The 13,540-nt window shown below is 47.4% G+C and overlaps 25 non-coding genes across 25 annotated transcripts; all 25 read right to left on the bottom strand.

The window, feature by feature from the left end:
* Positions 1–208: 208 nt before the first annotated feature.
* TRNAL-CAA (transfer RNA leucine (anticodon CAA)) lies at positions 209–320 on the bottom strand. Its single transcript has 2 exons — positions 283–320; positions 209–254 (listed from the first exon to the last, which is right to left on the bottom strand). It is a non-coding gene; the product is annotated as a tRNA-Leu (tRNA).
* Positions 321–613: 293 nt separating this feature from the next.
* Positions 614–686, bottom strand: TRNAV-AAC (transfer RNA valine (anticodon AAC)). The gene has a single exon. It is a non-coding gene; the product is annotated as a tRNA-Val (tRNA).
* A 385-nt stretch (positions 687–1,071) lies between these two features.
* TRNAP-AGG (transfer RNA proline (anticodon AGG)) lies at positions 1,072–1,143 on the bottom strand. The gene has a single exon. It is a non-coding gene; the product is annotated as a tRNA-Pro (tRNA).
* A 405-nt stretch (positions 1,144–1,548) lies between these two features.
* Positions 1,549–1,621, bottom strand: TRNAV-UAC (transfer RNA valine (anticodon UAC)). The gene has a single exon. It is a non-coding gene; the product is annotated as a tRNA-Val (tRNA).
* Positions 1,622–2,006: 385 nt separating this feature from the next.
* On the bottom strand, positions 2,007–2,078 carry TRNAP-CGG (transfer RNA proline (anticodon CGG)). The gene has a single exon. It is a non-coding gene; the product is annotated as a tRNA-Pro (tRNA).
* A 932-nt stretch (positions 2,079–3,010) lies between these two features.
* Positions 3,011–3,122, bottom strand: TRNAL-CAA (transfer RNA leucine (anticodon CAA)). Its single transcript has 2 exons — positions 3,085–3,122; positions 3,011–3,056 (listed from the first exon to the last, which is right to left on the bottom strand). It is a non-coding gene; the product is annotated as a tRNA-Leu (tRNA).
* Positions 3,123–3,415: 293 nt separating this feature from the next.
* TRNAV-AAC (transfer RNA valine (anticodon AAC)) lies at positions 3,416–3,488 on the bottom strand. The gene has a single exon. It is a non-coding gene; the product is annotated as a tRNA-Val (tRNA).
* Positions 3,489–3,873: 385 nt separating this feature from the next.
* On the bottom strand, positions 3,874–3,945 carry TRNAP-AGG (transfer RNA proline (anticodon AGG)). The gene has a single exon. It is a non-coding gene; the product is annotated as a tRNA-Pro (tRNA).
* A 405-nt stretch (positions 3,946–4,350) lies between these two features.
* Positions 4,351–4,423, bottom strand: TRNAV-UAC (transfer RNA valine (anticodon UAC)). The gene has a single exon. It is a non-coding gene; the product is annotated as a tRNA-Val (tRNA).
* Positions 4,424–4,808: 385 nt separating this feature from the next.
* On the bottom strand, positions 4,809–4,880 carry TRNAP-CGG (transfer RNA proline (anticodon CGG)). Its single transcript has one exon. It is a non-coding gene; the product is annotated as a tRNA-Pro (tRNA).
* A 932-nt stretch (positions 4,881–5,812) lies between these two features.
* Positions 5,813–5,924, bottom strand: TRNAL-CAA (transfer RNA leucine (anticodon CAA)). The gene is made up of 2 exons: positions 5,887–5,924; positions 5,813–5,858 (listed from the first exon to the last, which is right to left on the bottom strand). It is a non-coding gene; the product is annotated as a tRNA-Leu (tRNA).
* Positions 5,925–6,217: 293 nt separating this feature from the next.
* TRNAV-AAC (transfer RNA valine (anticodon AAC)) lies at positions 6,218–6,290 on the bottom strand. The gene has a single exon. It is a non-coding gene; the product is annotated as a tRNA-Val (tRNA).
* A 385-nt stretch (positions 6,291–6,675) lies between these two features.
* On the bottom strand, positions 6,676–6,747 carry TRNAP-AGG (transfer RNA proline (anticodon AGG)). Its single transcript has one exon. It is a non-coding gene; the product is annotated as a tRNA-Pro (tRNA).
* A 405-nt stretch (positions 6,748–7,152) lies between these two features.
* Positions 7,153–7,225, bottom strand: TRNAV-UAC (transfer RNA valine (anticodon UAC)). Its single transcript has one exon. It is a non-coding gene; the product is annotated as a tRNA-Val (tRNA).
* A 385-nt stretch (positions 7,226–7,610) lies between these two features.
* Positions 7,611–7,682, bottom strand: TRNAP-CGG (transfer RNA proline (anticodon CGG)). Its single transcript has one exon. It is a non-coding gene; the product is annotated as a tRNA-Pro (tRNA).
* A 932-nt stretch (positions 7,683–8,614) lies between these two features.
* TRNAL-CAA (transfer RNA leucine (anticodon CAA)) lies at positions 8,615–8,726 on the bottom strand. Its single transcript has 2 exons — positions 8,689–8,726; positions 8,615–8,660 (listed from the first exon to the last, which is right to left on the bottom strand). It is a non-coding gene; the product is annotated as a tRNA-Leu (tRNA).
* Positions 8,727–9,019: 293 nt separating this feature from the next.
* Positions 9,020–9,092, bottom strand: TRNAV-AAC (transfer RNA valine (anticodon AAC)). The gene has a single exon. It is a non-coding gene; the product is annotated as a tRNA-Val (tRNA).
* Positions 9,093–9,477: 385 nt separating this feature from the next.
* Positions 9,478–9,549, bottom strand: TRNAP-AGG (transfer RNA proline (anticodon AGG)). The gene has a single exon. It is a non-coding gene; the product is annotated as a tRNA-Pro (tRNA).
* Positions 9,550–9,954: 405 nt separating this feature from the next.
* TRNAV-UAC (transfer RNA valine (anticodon UAC)) lies at positions 9,955–10,027 on the bottom strand. The gene has a single exon. It is a non-coding gene; the product is annotated as a tRNA-Val (tRNA).
* Positions 10,028–10,412: 385 nt separating this feature from the next.
* On the bottom strand, positions 10,413–10,484 carry TRNAP-CGG (transfer RNA proline (anticodon CGG)). The gene has a single exon. It is a non-coding gene; the product is annotated as a tRNA-Pro (tRNA).
* Positions 10,485–11,416: 932 nt separating this feature from the next.
* On the bottom strand, positions 11,417–11,528 carry TRNAL-CAA (transfer RNA leucine (anticodon CAA)). Its single transcript has 2 exons — positions 11,491–11,528; positions 11,417–11,462 (listed from the first exon to the last, which is right to left on the bottom strand). It is a non-coding gene; the product is annotated as a tRNA-Leu (tRNA).
* Positions 11,529–11,821: 293 nt separating this feature from the next.
* Positions 11,822–11,894, bottom strand: TRNAV-AAC (transfer RNA valine (anticodon AAC)). The gene has a single exon. It is a non-coding gene; the product is annotated as a tRNA-Val (tRNA).
* A 385-nt stretch (positions 11,895–12,279) lies between these two features.
* TRNAP-AGG (transfer RNA proline (anticodon AGG)) lies at positions 12,280–12,351 on the bottom strand. Its single transcript has one exon. It is a non-coding gene; the product is annotated as a tRNA-Pro (tRNA).
* A 405-nt stretch (positions 12,352–12,756) lies between these two features.
* Positions 12,757–12,829, bottom strand: TRNAV-UAC (transfer RNA valine (anticodon UAC)). The gene has a single exon. It is a non-coding gene; the product is annotated as a tRNA-Val (tRNA).
* Positions 12,830–13,214: 385 nt separating this feature from the next.
* On the bottom strand, positions 13,215–13,286 carry TRNAP-CGG (transfer RNA proline (anticodon CGG)). The gene has a single exon. It is a non-coding gene; the product is annotated as a tRNA-Pro (tRNA).
* Positions 13,287–13,540: the final 254 nt, after the last annotated feature.

The following is a 13,540-nucleotide window of genomic DNA, read 5'->3' as shown; positions in this document are numbered from 1 at the left end:
TCGAAACCCAGCAAGGCAGTTACTGTGATGGATTGCAAATGTAATGGAAGGTGTGCCTGCGGTGTCACTTTCAGAAATACATGGAATTGTGATTGAGGGCCCAGCCTGGTGGATTTCTCTTTATTTACTACAGGTTCCCGCAAATATTGTGGTGTGTGTGGGGAATGCACTGCAAAAATTAGGAAGACTTAAGGGTGTAAAAGGGACCTGTCAGAAGTGGGATTTGAACCCACGCCTCCATGAGAAGACCAGAAGGCTCAGCATCACTGAAGATCAAGCTCTCTTGAGTCTGGCGCCTTAGACCACTCGGCCATCCTGACGGCTCAGGGTGTGCTTAGTTCTGACTTTTCTGTCTGCACCTGCCAACGTTTCCACTTACAACGTTCACAGAAATGTCACAGGTGTAAAGGCCCCAACAATACAACATAGCTCACACAAAATAAAAATAGGCCCAAGAACAACCCCCAGATGATCGATGGAGATAACTTTGTTTCGTCTGCAAAGGTAAAAAAAAATTCTCGCGGCTCACCGTGTTCAAAGACCACCTCTTCTTAAACTTGCATTGAGATAATAAGGTTTTAGAGTGTGCACAAAAAAAGCATCCAATGCACAGTGTTTCTGCCCCGTCTCGAACCGGGGACCTTTCGCGTGTTAGGCGAACGTGATGACCACTACACTACAGAAACTACCTTGGTGCTTTCTACTGTTAGAGGAAAGTTTCTCTCAAGTCTTCACCCTACTTCTATTCTGCTGTATCAGCAGCGGCTCAGAATGTGCAGAACAAGTGTGAAAACCTCAGAGATATCATCCAACATGCTTGCAATTAGACGTATTCAAAACTCACTTGTGCAGGCATCGACAGGCAAATATCTGATGCCTAAATGCCAGCGAGTACAGCTTGGGAAAGCATCACCTGGGACACACTGAGACTAAGCAGGTAGGCAGATAAAGCATGGTGATCCATTTTTCTTCTGAGGTTAGAAATATGTTGTGCAACAATGCACCCAGTATAACGAGAAATAGTCAGGCATAGTGCTTTTTTAGTAGGGTTTGTATGTTTACCTCTAAAAAGGGCTCGTCAGGGATTTGAACCCGGGACCTCTCACACCCTAAGCGAGAATCATACCCCTAGACCAACGAGCCACGCAAGAGTCACCTCTGACACGGCTCCAGGGGTTAGTGGCAGCTAGCCAGTACATGCTGCTCTGTTCTGCAATATGATTGCTGTCTTTTCCATGACCGTCATCAAACAAGAAATTAAAAAGCCTCTGTCCTTCAGACAGTTTGTTTGCTTTAAGTGTCTGCTCGTGGTGAGGACAAGAGAAGCATTTCTTCTCTCATGCCTTGCTTTCATGAAGTAGGCCCACCCTACAGAGCAAAGTGCGAGCAAGCGAATGGCGCAAGCTATCGTCACTTCTCTTTTCGAGCTGTCACTGAGATCTCTGGAGCACACTACGTCAGGCTGGTGAGGAATAGACAGCCTCTATTATCTCAGCTTTTCTATAAAGTGAGCCAGTAAATGCAAACACTGTGAAAAACAGCAAGCTGCATTTCTGCCCGGTCTCGAACCAGGGACCTTTCGCGTGTAAGGCGAACGTGATAACCACTACACTACAGAAACAGACACTACCTCAGGAATCTTGTTGGCGTGTATTGGGTTGGAACGCACAGACTAAGGGCCAACGTCCTTGAAGCTCAAAGTTGGGCTCTCCTTACCCGGTCTCTCTTTCTTTGGAAGACAGGAATGAGGACCACTTTTTTCCCCAAGAGGCGATTTTGAAACCATATCCTGAAATGACACTAGAAAAACTCTTTGCATGTAATGTTCCTACACTGCTGGTCCAGCCCAGAAAAGCAGTTGCAAGGAAGTCCTGCACTCCTTTATCATGTCAAAAGTGGAAAATAGCGTGCAGGGTAAGGAACCTTCTCGACATACACAGCGTCTTATAGCATTGAAAAGAAGAAAGGCTCCTATATGACAAGCAGCCTGAAAACTTCCACAGGATGGGCTCGTCCGGGATTTGAACCCGGGACCTCTCGCACCCGAAGCGAGAATCATACCCCTAGACCAACGAGCCTGAGTGGCCAGGAGACATTTTGAACAATTACTGAAGCGTCTTTCAGAAAACAGCAGGGCTATTTGGCTCGTCTCCCTATAAGTGAGCCACACAAAGTCATGTTTTCTCTCAAGTTGTTGTTTTTTCACTCCAGCAAGGAAGGGGGCAGCCAATCTCCTATCGGCCAGTGAGCAGTAAAAAGGCACAGATGAGAACAGCAAGCACTTTCTGGCACTTGTACTCCTCTGCAAGTCCTGGACCCTTGCTCCATAGACTTCCACACCAGAAGCAATGAAGGGCCCACCATTTCTTGCGCCTGAGAAAGAGGTGTTTGATATTTGGATTCAAACGCGCCCGCTCAGCGCTCGATCAGGCTCGATCAGGCGAGATTTATATGAGTGGCTCACAGGCCTGAAACATTCACCTGGGAGACCCAGAGTGGCTGACTTCCCAGTATGGCCATTGTTGGGCGAGTCTCCTCCTTTCCTCCTGCCTCAATCTAGAATTGGCTGCAAATCACAAGAGGGAGTGCAATGTCCGTGTGTAGTGCCTACTACCAGCTACCTCTCTGTCTTCCTTATGTAAATTAGAATTTTCAAGGGGGGACCATTGGCAATCTGCTCCTCCCACATAACCAGGAAGCCCTGTTGAACATGTCTGCCTGTGTTGTTGCAGGGACAGTGCCTTCTCTGCCAAAAAGGTGGCAGGAGAGCCTCACAACAAATGATGGGATCAACTGCTTATTTCGAAACCCAGCAAGGCAGTTACTGTGATGGATTGCAAATGTAATGGAAGGTGTGCCTGCGGTGTCACTTTCAGAAATACATGGAATTGTGATTGAGGGCCCAGCCTGGTGGATTTCTCTTTATTTACTACAGGTTCCCGCAAATATTGTGGTGTGTGTAGGGAATGCACTGCAAAAATTAGGAAGACTTAAGGGTGTAAAAGGGACCTGTCAGAAGTGGGATTTGAACCCACGCCTCCATGAGGAGACCAGAAGGCTCAGCATCACTGAAGATCAAGCTCTCTTGAGTCTGGCGCCTTAGACCACTCGGCCATCCTGACGGCTCAGGGTGTGCTTAGTTCTGACTTTTCTGTCTGCACCTGCCAACGTTTCCACTTACAACGTTCACAGAAATGTCACAGGTGTAAAGGCCCCAACAATACAACATAGCTCACACAAAATAAAAATAGGCCCAAGAACAACCCCCAGATGATCGATGGAGATAACTTTGTTTCGTCTGCAAAGGTAAAAAAAAATTCTCGCGGCTCACCGTGTTCAAAGACCACCTCTTCTTAAACTTGCATTGAGATAATAAGGTTTTAGAGTGTGCACAAAAAAAGCATCCAATGCACAGTGTTTCTGCCCCGTCTCGAACCGGGGACCTTTCGCGTGTTAGGCGAACGTGATGACCACTACACTACAGAAACTACCTTGGTGCTTTCTACTGTTAGAGGAAAGTTTCTCTCAAGTCTTCACCCTACTTCTATTCTGCTGTATCAGCAGCGGCTCAGAATGTGCAGAACAAGTGTGAAAACCTCAGAGATATCATCCAACATGCTTGCAATTAGACGTATTCAAAACTCACTTGTGCAGGCATCGACAGGCAAATATCTGATGCCTAAATGCCAGCGAGTACAGCTTGGGAAAGCATCACCTGGGACACACTGAGACTAAGCAGGTAGGCAGATAAAGCATGGTGATCCATTTTTCTTCTGAGGTTAGAAATATGTTGTGCAACAATGCACCCAGTATAACGAGAAATAGTCAGGCATAGTGCTTTTTTAGTAGGGTTTGTATGTTTACCTCTAAAAAGGGCTCGTCAGGGATTTGAACCCGGGACCTCTCGCACCCTAAGCGAGAATCATACCCCTAGACCAACGAGCCACGCAAGAGTCACCTCTGACACGGCTCCAGGGGTTAGTGGCAGCTAGCCAGTACATGCTGCTCTGTTCTGCAATATGATTGCTGTCTTTTCCATGACCGTCATCAAACAAGAAATTAAAAAGCCTCTGTCCTTCAGACAGTTTGTTTGCTTTAAGTGTCTGCTCGTGGTGAGGACAAGAGAAGCATTTCTTCTCTCATGCCTTGCTTTCATGAAGTAGGCCCACCCTACAGAGCAAAGTGCGAGCAAGCGAATGGCGCAAGCTATCGTCACTTCTCTTTTCGAGCTGTCACTGAGATCTCTGGAGCACACTACGTCAGGCTGGTGAGGAATAGACAGCCTCTATTATCTCAGCTTTTCTATAAAGTGAGCCAGTAAATGCAAACACTGTGAAAAACAGCAAGCTGCATTTCTGCCCGGTCTCGAACCAGGGACCTTTCGCGTGTAAGGCGAACGTGATAACCACTACACTACAGAAACAGACACTACCTCAGGAATCTTGTTGGCGTGTATTGGGTTGGAACGCACAGACTAAGGGCCAACGTCCTTGAAGCTCAAAGTTGGGCTCTCCTTACCCGGTCTCTCTTTCTTTGGAAGACAGGAATGAGGACCACTTTTTTCCCCAAGAGGCGATTTTGAAACCATATCCTGAAATGACACTAGAAAAACTCTTTGCATGTAATGTTCCTACACTGCTGGTCCAGCCCAGAAAAGCAGTTGCAAGGAAGTCCTGCACTCCTTTATCATGTCAAAAGTGGAAAATAGCGTGCAGGGTAAGGAACCTTCTCGACATACACAGCGTCTTATAGCATTGAAAAGAAGAAAGGCTCCTATATGACAAGCAGCCTGAAAACTTCCACAGGATGGGCTCGTCCGGGATTTGAACCCGGGACCTCTCGCACCCGAAGCGAGAATCATACCCCTAGACCAACGAGCCTGAGTGGCCAGGAGACATTTTGAACAATTACTGAAGCGTCTTTCAGAAAACAGCAGGGCTATTTGGCTCGTCTCCCTATAAGTGAGCCACACAAAGTCATGTTTTCTCTCAAGTTGTTGTTTTTTCACTCCAGCAAGGAAGGGGGCAGCCAATCTCCTATCGGCCAGTGAGCAGTAAAAAGGCACAGATGAGAACAGCAAGCACTTTCTGGCACTTGTACTCCTCTGCAAGTCCTGGACCCTTGCTCCATAGACTTCCACACCAGAAGCAATGAAGGGCCCACCATTTCTTGCGCCTGAGAAAGAGGTGTTTGATATTTGGATTCAAACGCGCCCGCTCAGCGCTCGATCAGGCTCGATCAGGCGAGATTTATATGAGTGGCTCACAGGCCTGAAACATTCACCTGGGAGACCCAGAGTGGCTGACTTCCCAGTATGGCCATTGTTGGGCGAGTCTCCTCCTTTCCTCCTGCCTCAATCTAGAATTGGCTGCAAATCACAAGAGGGAGTGCAATGTCCGTGTGTAGTGCCTACTACCAGCTACCTCTCTGTCTTCCTTATGTAAATTAGAATTTTCAAGGGGGGACCATTGGCAATCTGCTCCTCCCACATAACCAGGAAGCCCTGTTGAACATGTCTGCCTGTGTTGTTGCAGGGACAGTGCCTTCTCTGCCCAAAAGGTGGCAGGAGAGCCTCACAACAAATGATGGGATCAACTGCTTATTTCGAAACCCAGCAAGGCAGTTACTGTGATGGATTGCAAATGTAATGGAAGGTGTGCCTGCGGTGTCACTTTCAGAAATACATGGAATTGTGATTGAGGGCCCAGCCTGGTGGATTTCTCTTTATTTACTACAGGTTCCCGCAAATATTGTGGTGTGTGTGGGGAATGCACTGCAAAAATTAGGAAGACTTAAGGGTGTAAAAGGGACCTGTCAGAAGTGGGATTTGAACCCACGCCTCCATGAGGAGACCAGAAGGCTCAGCATCACTGAAGATCAAGCTCTCTTGAGTCTGGCGCCTTAGACCACTCGGCCATCCTGACGGCTCAGGGTGTGCTTAGTTCTGACTTTTCTGTCTGCACCTGCCAACGTTTCCACTTACAACGTTCACAGAAATGTCACAGGTGTAAAGGCCCCAACAATACAACATAGCTCACACAAAATAAAAATAGGCCCAAGAACAACCCCCAGATGATCGATGGAGATAACTTTGTTTCGTCTGCAAAGGTAAAAAAAAATTCTCGCGGCTCACCGTGTTCAAAGACCACCTCTTCTTAAACTTGCATTGAGATAATAAGGTTTTAGAGTGTGCACAAAAAAAGCATCCAATGCACAGTGTTTCTGCCCCGTCTCGAACCGGGGACCTTTCGCGTGTTAGGCGAACGTGATGACCACTACACTACAGAAACTACCTTGGTGCTTTCTACTGTTAGAGGAAAGTTTCTCTCAAGTCTTCACCCTACTTCTATTCTGCTGTATCAGCAGCGGCTCAGAATGTGCAGAACAAGTGTGAAAACCTCAGAGATATCATCCAACATGCTTGCAATTAGACGTATTCAAAACTCACTTGTGCAGGCATCGACAGGCAAATATCTGATGCCTAAATGCCAGCGAGTACAGCTTGGGAAAGCATCACCTGGGACACACTGAGACTAAGCAGGTAGGCAGATAAAGCATGGTGATCCATTTTTCTTCTGAGGTTAGAAATATGTTGTGCAACAATGCACCCAGTATAACGAGAAATAGTCAGGCATAGTGCTTTTTTAGTAGGGTTTGTATGTTTACCTCTAAAAAGGGCTCGTCAGGGATTTGAACCCGGGACCTCTCGCACCCTAAGCGAGAATCATACCCCTAGACCAACGAGCCACGCAAGAGTCACCTCTGACACGGCACCAGGGGTTAGTGGCAGCTAGCCAGTACATGCTGCTCTGTTCTGCAATATGATTGCTGTCTTTTCCATGACCGTCATCAAACAAGAAATTAAAAAGCCTCTGTCCTTCAGACAGTTTGTTTGCTTTAAGTGTCTGCTCGTGGTGAGGACAAGAGAAGCATTTCTTCTCTCATGCCTTGCTTTCATGAAGTAGGCCCACCCTACAGAGCAAAGTGCGAGCAAGCGAATGGCGCAAGCTATCGTCACTTCTCTTTTCGAGCTGTCACTGAGATCTCTGGAGCACACTACGTCAGGCTGGTGAGGAATAGACAGCCTCTATTATCTCAGCTTTTCTATAAAGTGAGCCAGTAAATGCAAACACTGTGAAAAACAGCAAGCTGCATTTCTGCCCGGTCTCGAACCAGGGACCTTTCGCGTGTAAGGCGAACGTGATAACCACTACACTACAGAAACAGACACTACCTCAGGAATCTTGTTGGCGTGTATTGGGTTGGAACGCACAGACTAAGGGCCAACGTCCTTGAAGCTCAAAGTTGGGCTCTCCTTACCCGGTCTCTCTTTCTTTGGAAGACAGGAATGAGGACCACTTTTTTCCCCAAGAGGCGATTTTGAAACCATATCCTGAAATGACACTAGAAAAACTCTTTGCATGTAATGTTCCTACACTGCTGGTCCAGCCCAGAAAAGCAGTTGCAAGGAAGTCCTGCACTCCTTTATCATGTCAAAAGTGGAAAATAGCGTGCAGGGTAAGGAACCTTCTCGACATACACAGCGTCTTATAGCATTGAAAAGAAGAAAGGCTCCTATATGACAAGCAGCCTGAAAACTTCCACAGGATGGGCTCGTCCGGGATTTGAACCCGGGACCTCTCGCACCCGAAGCGAGAATCATACCCCTAGACCAACGAGCCTGAGTGGCCAGGAGACATTTTGAACAATTACTGAAGCGTCTTTCAGAAAACAGCAGGGCTATTTGGCTCGTCTCCCTATAAGTGAGCCACACAAAGTCATGTTTTCTCTCAAGTTGTTGTTTTTTCACTCCAGCAAGGAAGGGGGCAGCCAATCTCCTATCGGCCAGTGAGCAGTAAAAAGGCACAGATGAGAACAGCAAGCACTTTCTGGCACTTGTACTCCTCTGCAAGTCCTGGACCCTTGCTCCATAGACTTCCACACCAGAAGCAATGAAGGGCCCACCATTTCTTGCGCCTGAGAAAGAGGTGTTTGATATTTGGATTCAAACGCGCCCGCTCAGCGCTCGATCAGGCTCGATCAGGCGAGATTTATATGAGTGGCTCACAGGCCTGAAACATTCACCTGGGAGACCCAGAGTGGCTGACTTCCCAGTATGGCCATTGTTGGGCGAGTCTCCTCCTTTCCTCCTGCCTCAATCTAGAATTGGCTGCAAATCACAAGAGGGAGTGCAATGTCCGTGTGTAGTGCCTACTACCAGCTACCTCTCTGTCTTCCTTATGTAAATTAGAATTTTCAAGGGGGGACCATTGGCAATCTGCTCCTCCCACATAACCAGGAAGCCCTGTTGAACATGTCTGCCTGTGTTGTTGCAGGGACAGTGCCTTCTCTGCCCAAAAGGTGGCAGGAGAGCCTCACAACAAATGATGGGATCAACTGCTTATTTCGAAACCCAGCAAGGCAGTTACTGTGATGGATTGCAAATGTAATGGAAGGTGTGCCTGCGGTGTCACTTTCAGAAATACATGGAATTGTGATTGAGGGCCCAGCCTGGTGGATTTCTCTTTATTTACTACAGGTTCCCGCAAATACTGTGGTGTGTGTGGGGAATGCACTGCAAAAATTAGGAAGACTTAAGGGTGTAAAAGGGACCTGTCAGAAGTGGGATTTGAACCCACGCCTCCATGAGGAGACCAGAAGGCTCAGCATCACTGAAGATCAAGCTCTCTTGAGTCTGGCGCCTTAGACCACTCGGCCATCCTGACGGCTCAGGGTGTGCTTAGTTCTGACTTTTCTGTCTGCACCTGCCAACGTTTCCACTTACAACGTTCACAGAAATGTCACAGGTGTAAAGGCCCCAACAATACAACATAGCTCACACAAAATAAAAATAGGCCCAAGAACAACCCCCAGATGATCGATGGAGATAACTTTGTTTCGTCTGCAAAGGTAAAAAAAAATTCTCGCGGCTCACCGTGTTCAAAGACCACCTCTTCTTAAACTTGCATTGAGATAATAAGGTTTTAGAGTGTGCACAAAAAAAGCATCCAATGCACAGTGTTTCTGCCCCGTCTCGAACCGGGGACCTTTCGCGTGTTAGGCGAACGTGATGACCACTACACTACAGAAACTACCTTGGTGCTTTCTACTGTTAGAGGAAAGTTTCTCTCAAGTCTTCACCCTACTTCTATTCTGCTGTATCAGCAGCGGCTCAGAATGTGCAGAACAAGTGTGAAAACCTCAGAGATATCATCCAACATGCTTGCAATTAGACGTATTCAAAACTCACTTGTGCAGGCATCGACAGGCAAATATCTGATGCCTAAATGCCAGCGAGTACAGCTTGGGAAAGCATCACCTGGGACACACTGAGACTAAGCAGGTAGGCAGATAAAGCATGGTGATCCATTTTTCTTCTGAGGTTAGAAATATGTTGTGCAACAATGCACCCAGTATAACGAGAAATAGTCAGGCATAGTGCTTTTTTAGTAGGGTTTGTATGTTTACCTCTAAAAAGGGCTCGTCCGGGATTTGAACCCGGGACCTCTCGCACCCTAAGCGAGAATCATACCCCTAGACCAACGAGCCACGCAAGAGTCACCTCTGACACGGCTCCAGGGGTTAGTGGCAGCTAGCCAGTACATGCTGCTCTGTTCTGCAATATGATTGCTGTCTTTTCCATGACCGTCATCAAACAAGAAATTAAAAAGCCTCTGTCCTTCAGACAGTTTGTTTGCTTTAAGTGTCTGCTCGTGGTGAGGACAAGAGAAGCATTTCTTCTCTCATGCCTTGCTTTCATGAAGTAGGCCCACCCTACAGAGCAAAGTGCGAGCAAGCGAATGGCGCAAGCTATCGTCACTTCTCTTTTCGAGCTGTCACTGAGATCTCTGGAGCACACTACGTCAGGCTGGTGAGGAATAGACAGCCTCTATTATCTCAGCTTTTCTATAAAGTGAGCCAGTAAATGCAAACACTGTGAAAAACAGCAAGCTGCATTTCTGCCCGGTCTCGAACCAGGGACCTTTCGCGTGTAAGGCGAACGTGATAACCACTACACTACAGAAACAGACACTACCTCAGGAATCTTGTTGGCATGTATTGGGTTGGAACGCACAGACTAAGGGCCAACGTCCTTGAAGCTCAAAGTTGGGCTCTCCTTACCCGGTCTCTCTTTCTTTGGAAGACAGGAATGAGGACCACTTTTTTCCCCAAGAGGCGATTTTGAAACCATATCCTGAAATGACACTAGAAAAACTCTTTGCATGTAATGTTCCTACACTGCTGGTCCAGCCCAGAAAAGCAGTTGCAAGGAAGTCCTGCACTCCTTTATCATGTCAAAAGTGGAAAATAGCGTGCAGGGTAAGGAACCTTCTCGACATACACAGCGTCTTATAGCATTGAAAAGAAGAAAGGCTCCTATATGACAAGCAGCCTGAAAACTTCCACAGGATGGGCTCGTCCGGGATTTGAACCCGGGACCTCTCGCACCCGAAGCGAGAATCATACCCCTAGACCAACGAGCCTGAGTGGCCAGGAGACATTTTGAACAATTACTGAAGCGTCTTTCAGAAAACAGCAGGGCTATTTGGCTCGTCTCCCTATAAGTGAGCCACACAAAGTCATGTTTTCTCTCAAGTTGTTGTTTTTTCACTCCAGCAAGGAAGGGGGCAGCCAATCTCCTATCGGCCAGTGAGCAGTAAAAAGGCACAGATGAGAACAGCAAGCACTTTCTGGCACTTGTACTCCTCTGCAAGTCCTGGACCCTTGCTCCATAGACTTCCACACCAGAAGCAATGAAGGGCCCACCATTTCTTGCGCCTGAGAAAGAGGTGTTTGATATTTGGATTCAAACGCGCCCGCTCAGCGCTCGATCAGGCTCGATCAGGCGAGATTTATATGAGTGGCTCACAGGCCTGAAACATTCACCTGGGAGACCCAGAGTGGCTGACTTCCCAGTATGGCCATTGTTGGGCGAGTCTCCTCCTTTCCTCCTGCCTCAATCTAGAATTGGCTGCAAATCACAAGAGGGAGTGCAATGTCCGTGTGTAGTGCCTACTACCAGCTACCTCTCTGTCTTCCTTATGTAAATTAGAATTTTCAAGGGGGGACCATTGGCAATCTGCTCCTCCCACATAACCAGGAAGCCCTGTTGAACATGTCTGCCTGTGTTGTTGCAGGGACAGTGCCTTCTCTGCCAAAAAGGTGGCAGGAGAGCCTCACAACAAATGATGGGATCAACTGCTTATTTCGAAACCCAGCAAGGCAGTTACTGTGATGGATTGCAAATGTAATGGAAGGTGTGCCTGCGGTGTCACTTTCAGAAATACATGGAATTGTGATTGAGGGCCCAGCCTGGTGGATTTCTCTTTATTTACTACAGGTTCCCGCAAATATTGTGGTGTGTGTGGGGAATGCACTGCAAAAATTAGGAAGACTTAAGGGTGTAAAAGGGACCTGTCAGAAGTGGGATTTGAACCCACGCCTCCATGAGGAGACCAGAAGGCTCAGCATCACTGAAGATCAAGCTCTCTTGAGTCTGGCGCCTTAGACCACTCGGCCATCCTGACGGCTCAGGGTGTGCTTAGTTCTGACTTTTCTGTCTGCACCTGCCAACGTTTCCACTTACAACGTTCACAGAAATGTCACAGGTGTAAAGGCCCCAACAATACAACATAGCTCACACAAAATAAAAATAGGCCCAAGAACAACCCCCAGATGATCGATGGAGATAACTTTGTTTCGTCTGCAAAGGTAAAAAAAAATTCTCGCGGCTCACCGTGTTCAAAGACCACCTCTTCTTAAACTTGCATTGAGATAATAAGGTTTTAGAGTGTGCACAAAAAAAGCATCCAATGCACAGTGTTTCTGCCTCGTCTCGAACCGGGGACCTTTCGCGTGTTAGGCGAACGTGATGACCACTACACTACAGAAACTACCTTGGTGCTTTCTACTGTTAGAGGAAAGTTTCTCTCAAGTCTTCACCCTACTTCTATTCTGCTGTATCAGCAGCGGCTCAGAATGTGCAGAACAAGTGTGAAAACCTCAGAGATATCATCCAACATGCTTGCAATTAGACGTATTCAAAACTCACTTGTGCAGGCATCGACAGGCAAATATCTGATGCCTAAATGCCAGCGAGTACAGCTTGGGAAAGCATCACCTGGGACACACTGAGACTAAGCAGGTAGGCAGATAAAGCATGGTGATCCATTTTTCTTCTGAGGTTAGAAATATGTTGTGCAACAATGCACCCAGTATAACGAGAAATAGTCAGGCATAGTGCTTTTTTAGTAGGGTTTGTATGTTTACCTCTAAAAAGGGCTCGTCAGGGATTTGAACCCGGGACCTCTCGCACCCTAAGCGAGAATCATACCCCTAGACCAACGAGCCACGCAAGAGTCACCTCTGACACGGCTCCAGGGGTTAGTGGCAGCTAGCCAGTACATGCTGCTCTGTTCTGCAATATGATTGCTGTCTTTTCCATGACCGTCATCAAACAAGAAATTAAAAAGCCTCTGTCCTTCAGACAGTTTGTTTGCTTTAAGTGTCTGCTCGTGGTGAGGACAAGAGAAGCATTTCTTCTCTCATGCCTTGCTTTCATGAAGTAGGCCCACCCTACAGAGCAAAGTGCGAGCAAGCGAATGGCGCAAGCTATCGTCACTTCTCTTTTCGAGCTGTCACTGAGATCTCTGGAGCACACTACGTCAGGCTGGTGAGGAATAGACAGCCTCTATTATCTCAGCTTTTCTATAAAGTGAGCCAGTAAATGCAAACACTGTGAAAAACAGCAAGCTGCATTTCTGCCCGGTCTCGAACCAGGGACCTTTCGCGTGTAAGGCGAACGTGATAACCACTACACTACAGAAACAGACACTACCTCAGGAATCTTGTTGGCGTGTATTGGGTTGGAACGCACAGACTAAGGGCCAACGTCCTTGAAGCTCAAAGTTGGGCTCTCCTTACCCGGTCTCTCTTTCTTTGGAAGACAGGAATGAGGACCACTTTTTTCCCCAAGAGGCGATTTTGAAACCATATCCTGAAATGACACTAGAAAAACTCTTTGCATGTAATGTTCCTACACTGCTGGTCCAGCCCAGAAAAGCAGTTGCAAGGAAGTCCTGCACTCCTTTATCATGTCAAAAGTGGAAAATAGCGTGCAGGGTAAGGAACCTTCTCGACATACACAGCGTCTTATAGCATTGAAAAGAAGAAAGGCTCCTATATGACAAGCAGCCTGAAAACTTCCACAGGATGGGCTCGTCCGGGATTTGAACCCGGGACCTCTCGCACCCGAAGCGAGAATCATACCCCTAGACCAACGAGCCTGAGTGGCCAGGAGACATTTTGAACAATTACTGAAGCGTCTTTCAGAAAACAGCAGGGCTATTTGGCTCGTCTCCCTATAAGTGAGCCACACAAAGTCATGTTTTCTCTCAAGTTGTTGTTTTTTCACTCCAGCAAGGAAGGGGGCAGCCAATCTCCTATCGGCCAGTGAGCAGTAAAAAGGCACAGATGAGAACAGCAAGCACTTTCTGGCACTTGTACTCCTCTGCAAGTCCTGGACCCTTGCTCCATAGAC

This window comes from Lissotriton vulgaris, chromosome 10, assembly GCF_964263255.1.
Source record: "Lissotriton vulgaris chromosome 10, aLisVul1.2, whole genome shotgun sequence".
Classification (NCBI taxonomy): Eukaryota; Metazoa; Chordata; class Amphibia; order Caudata; family Salamandridae; genus Lissotriton; species Lissotriton vulgaris.
The sequence above is the reverse complement of the archived record's forward strand: the minus strand, read 5'-3'. Positions and strand labels throughout refer to the sequence as shown.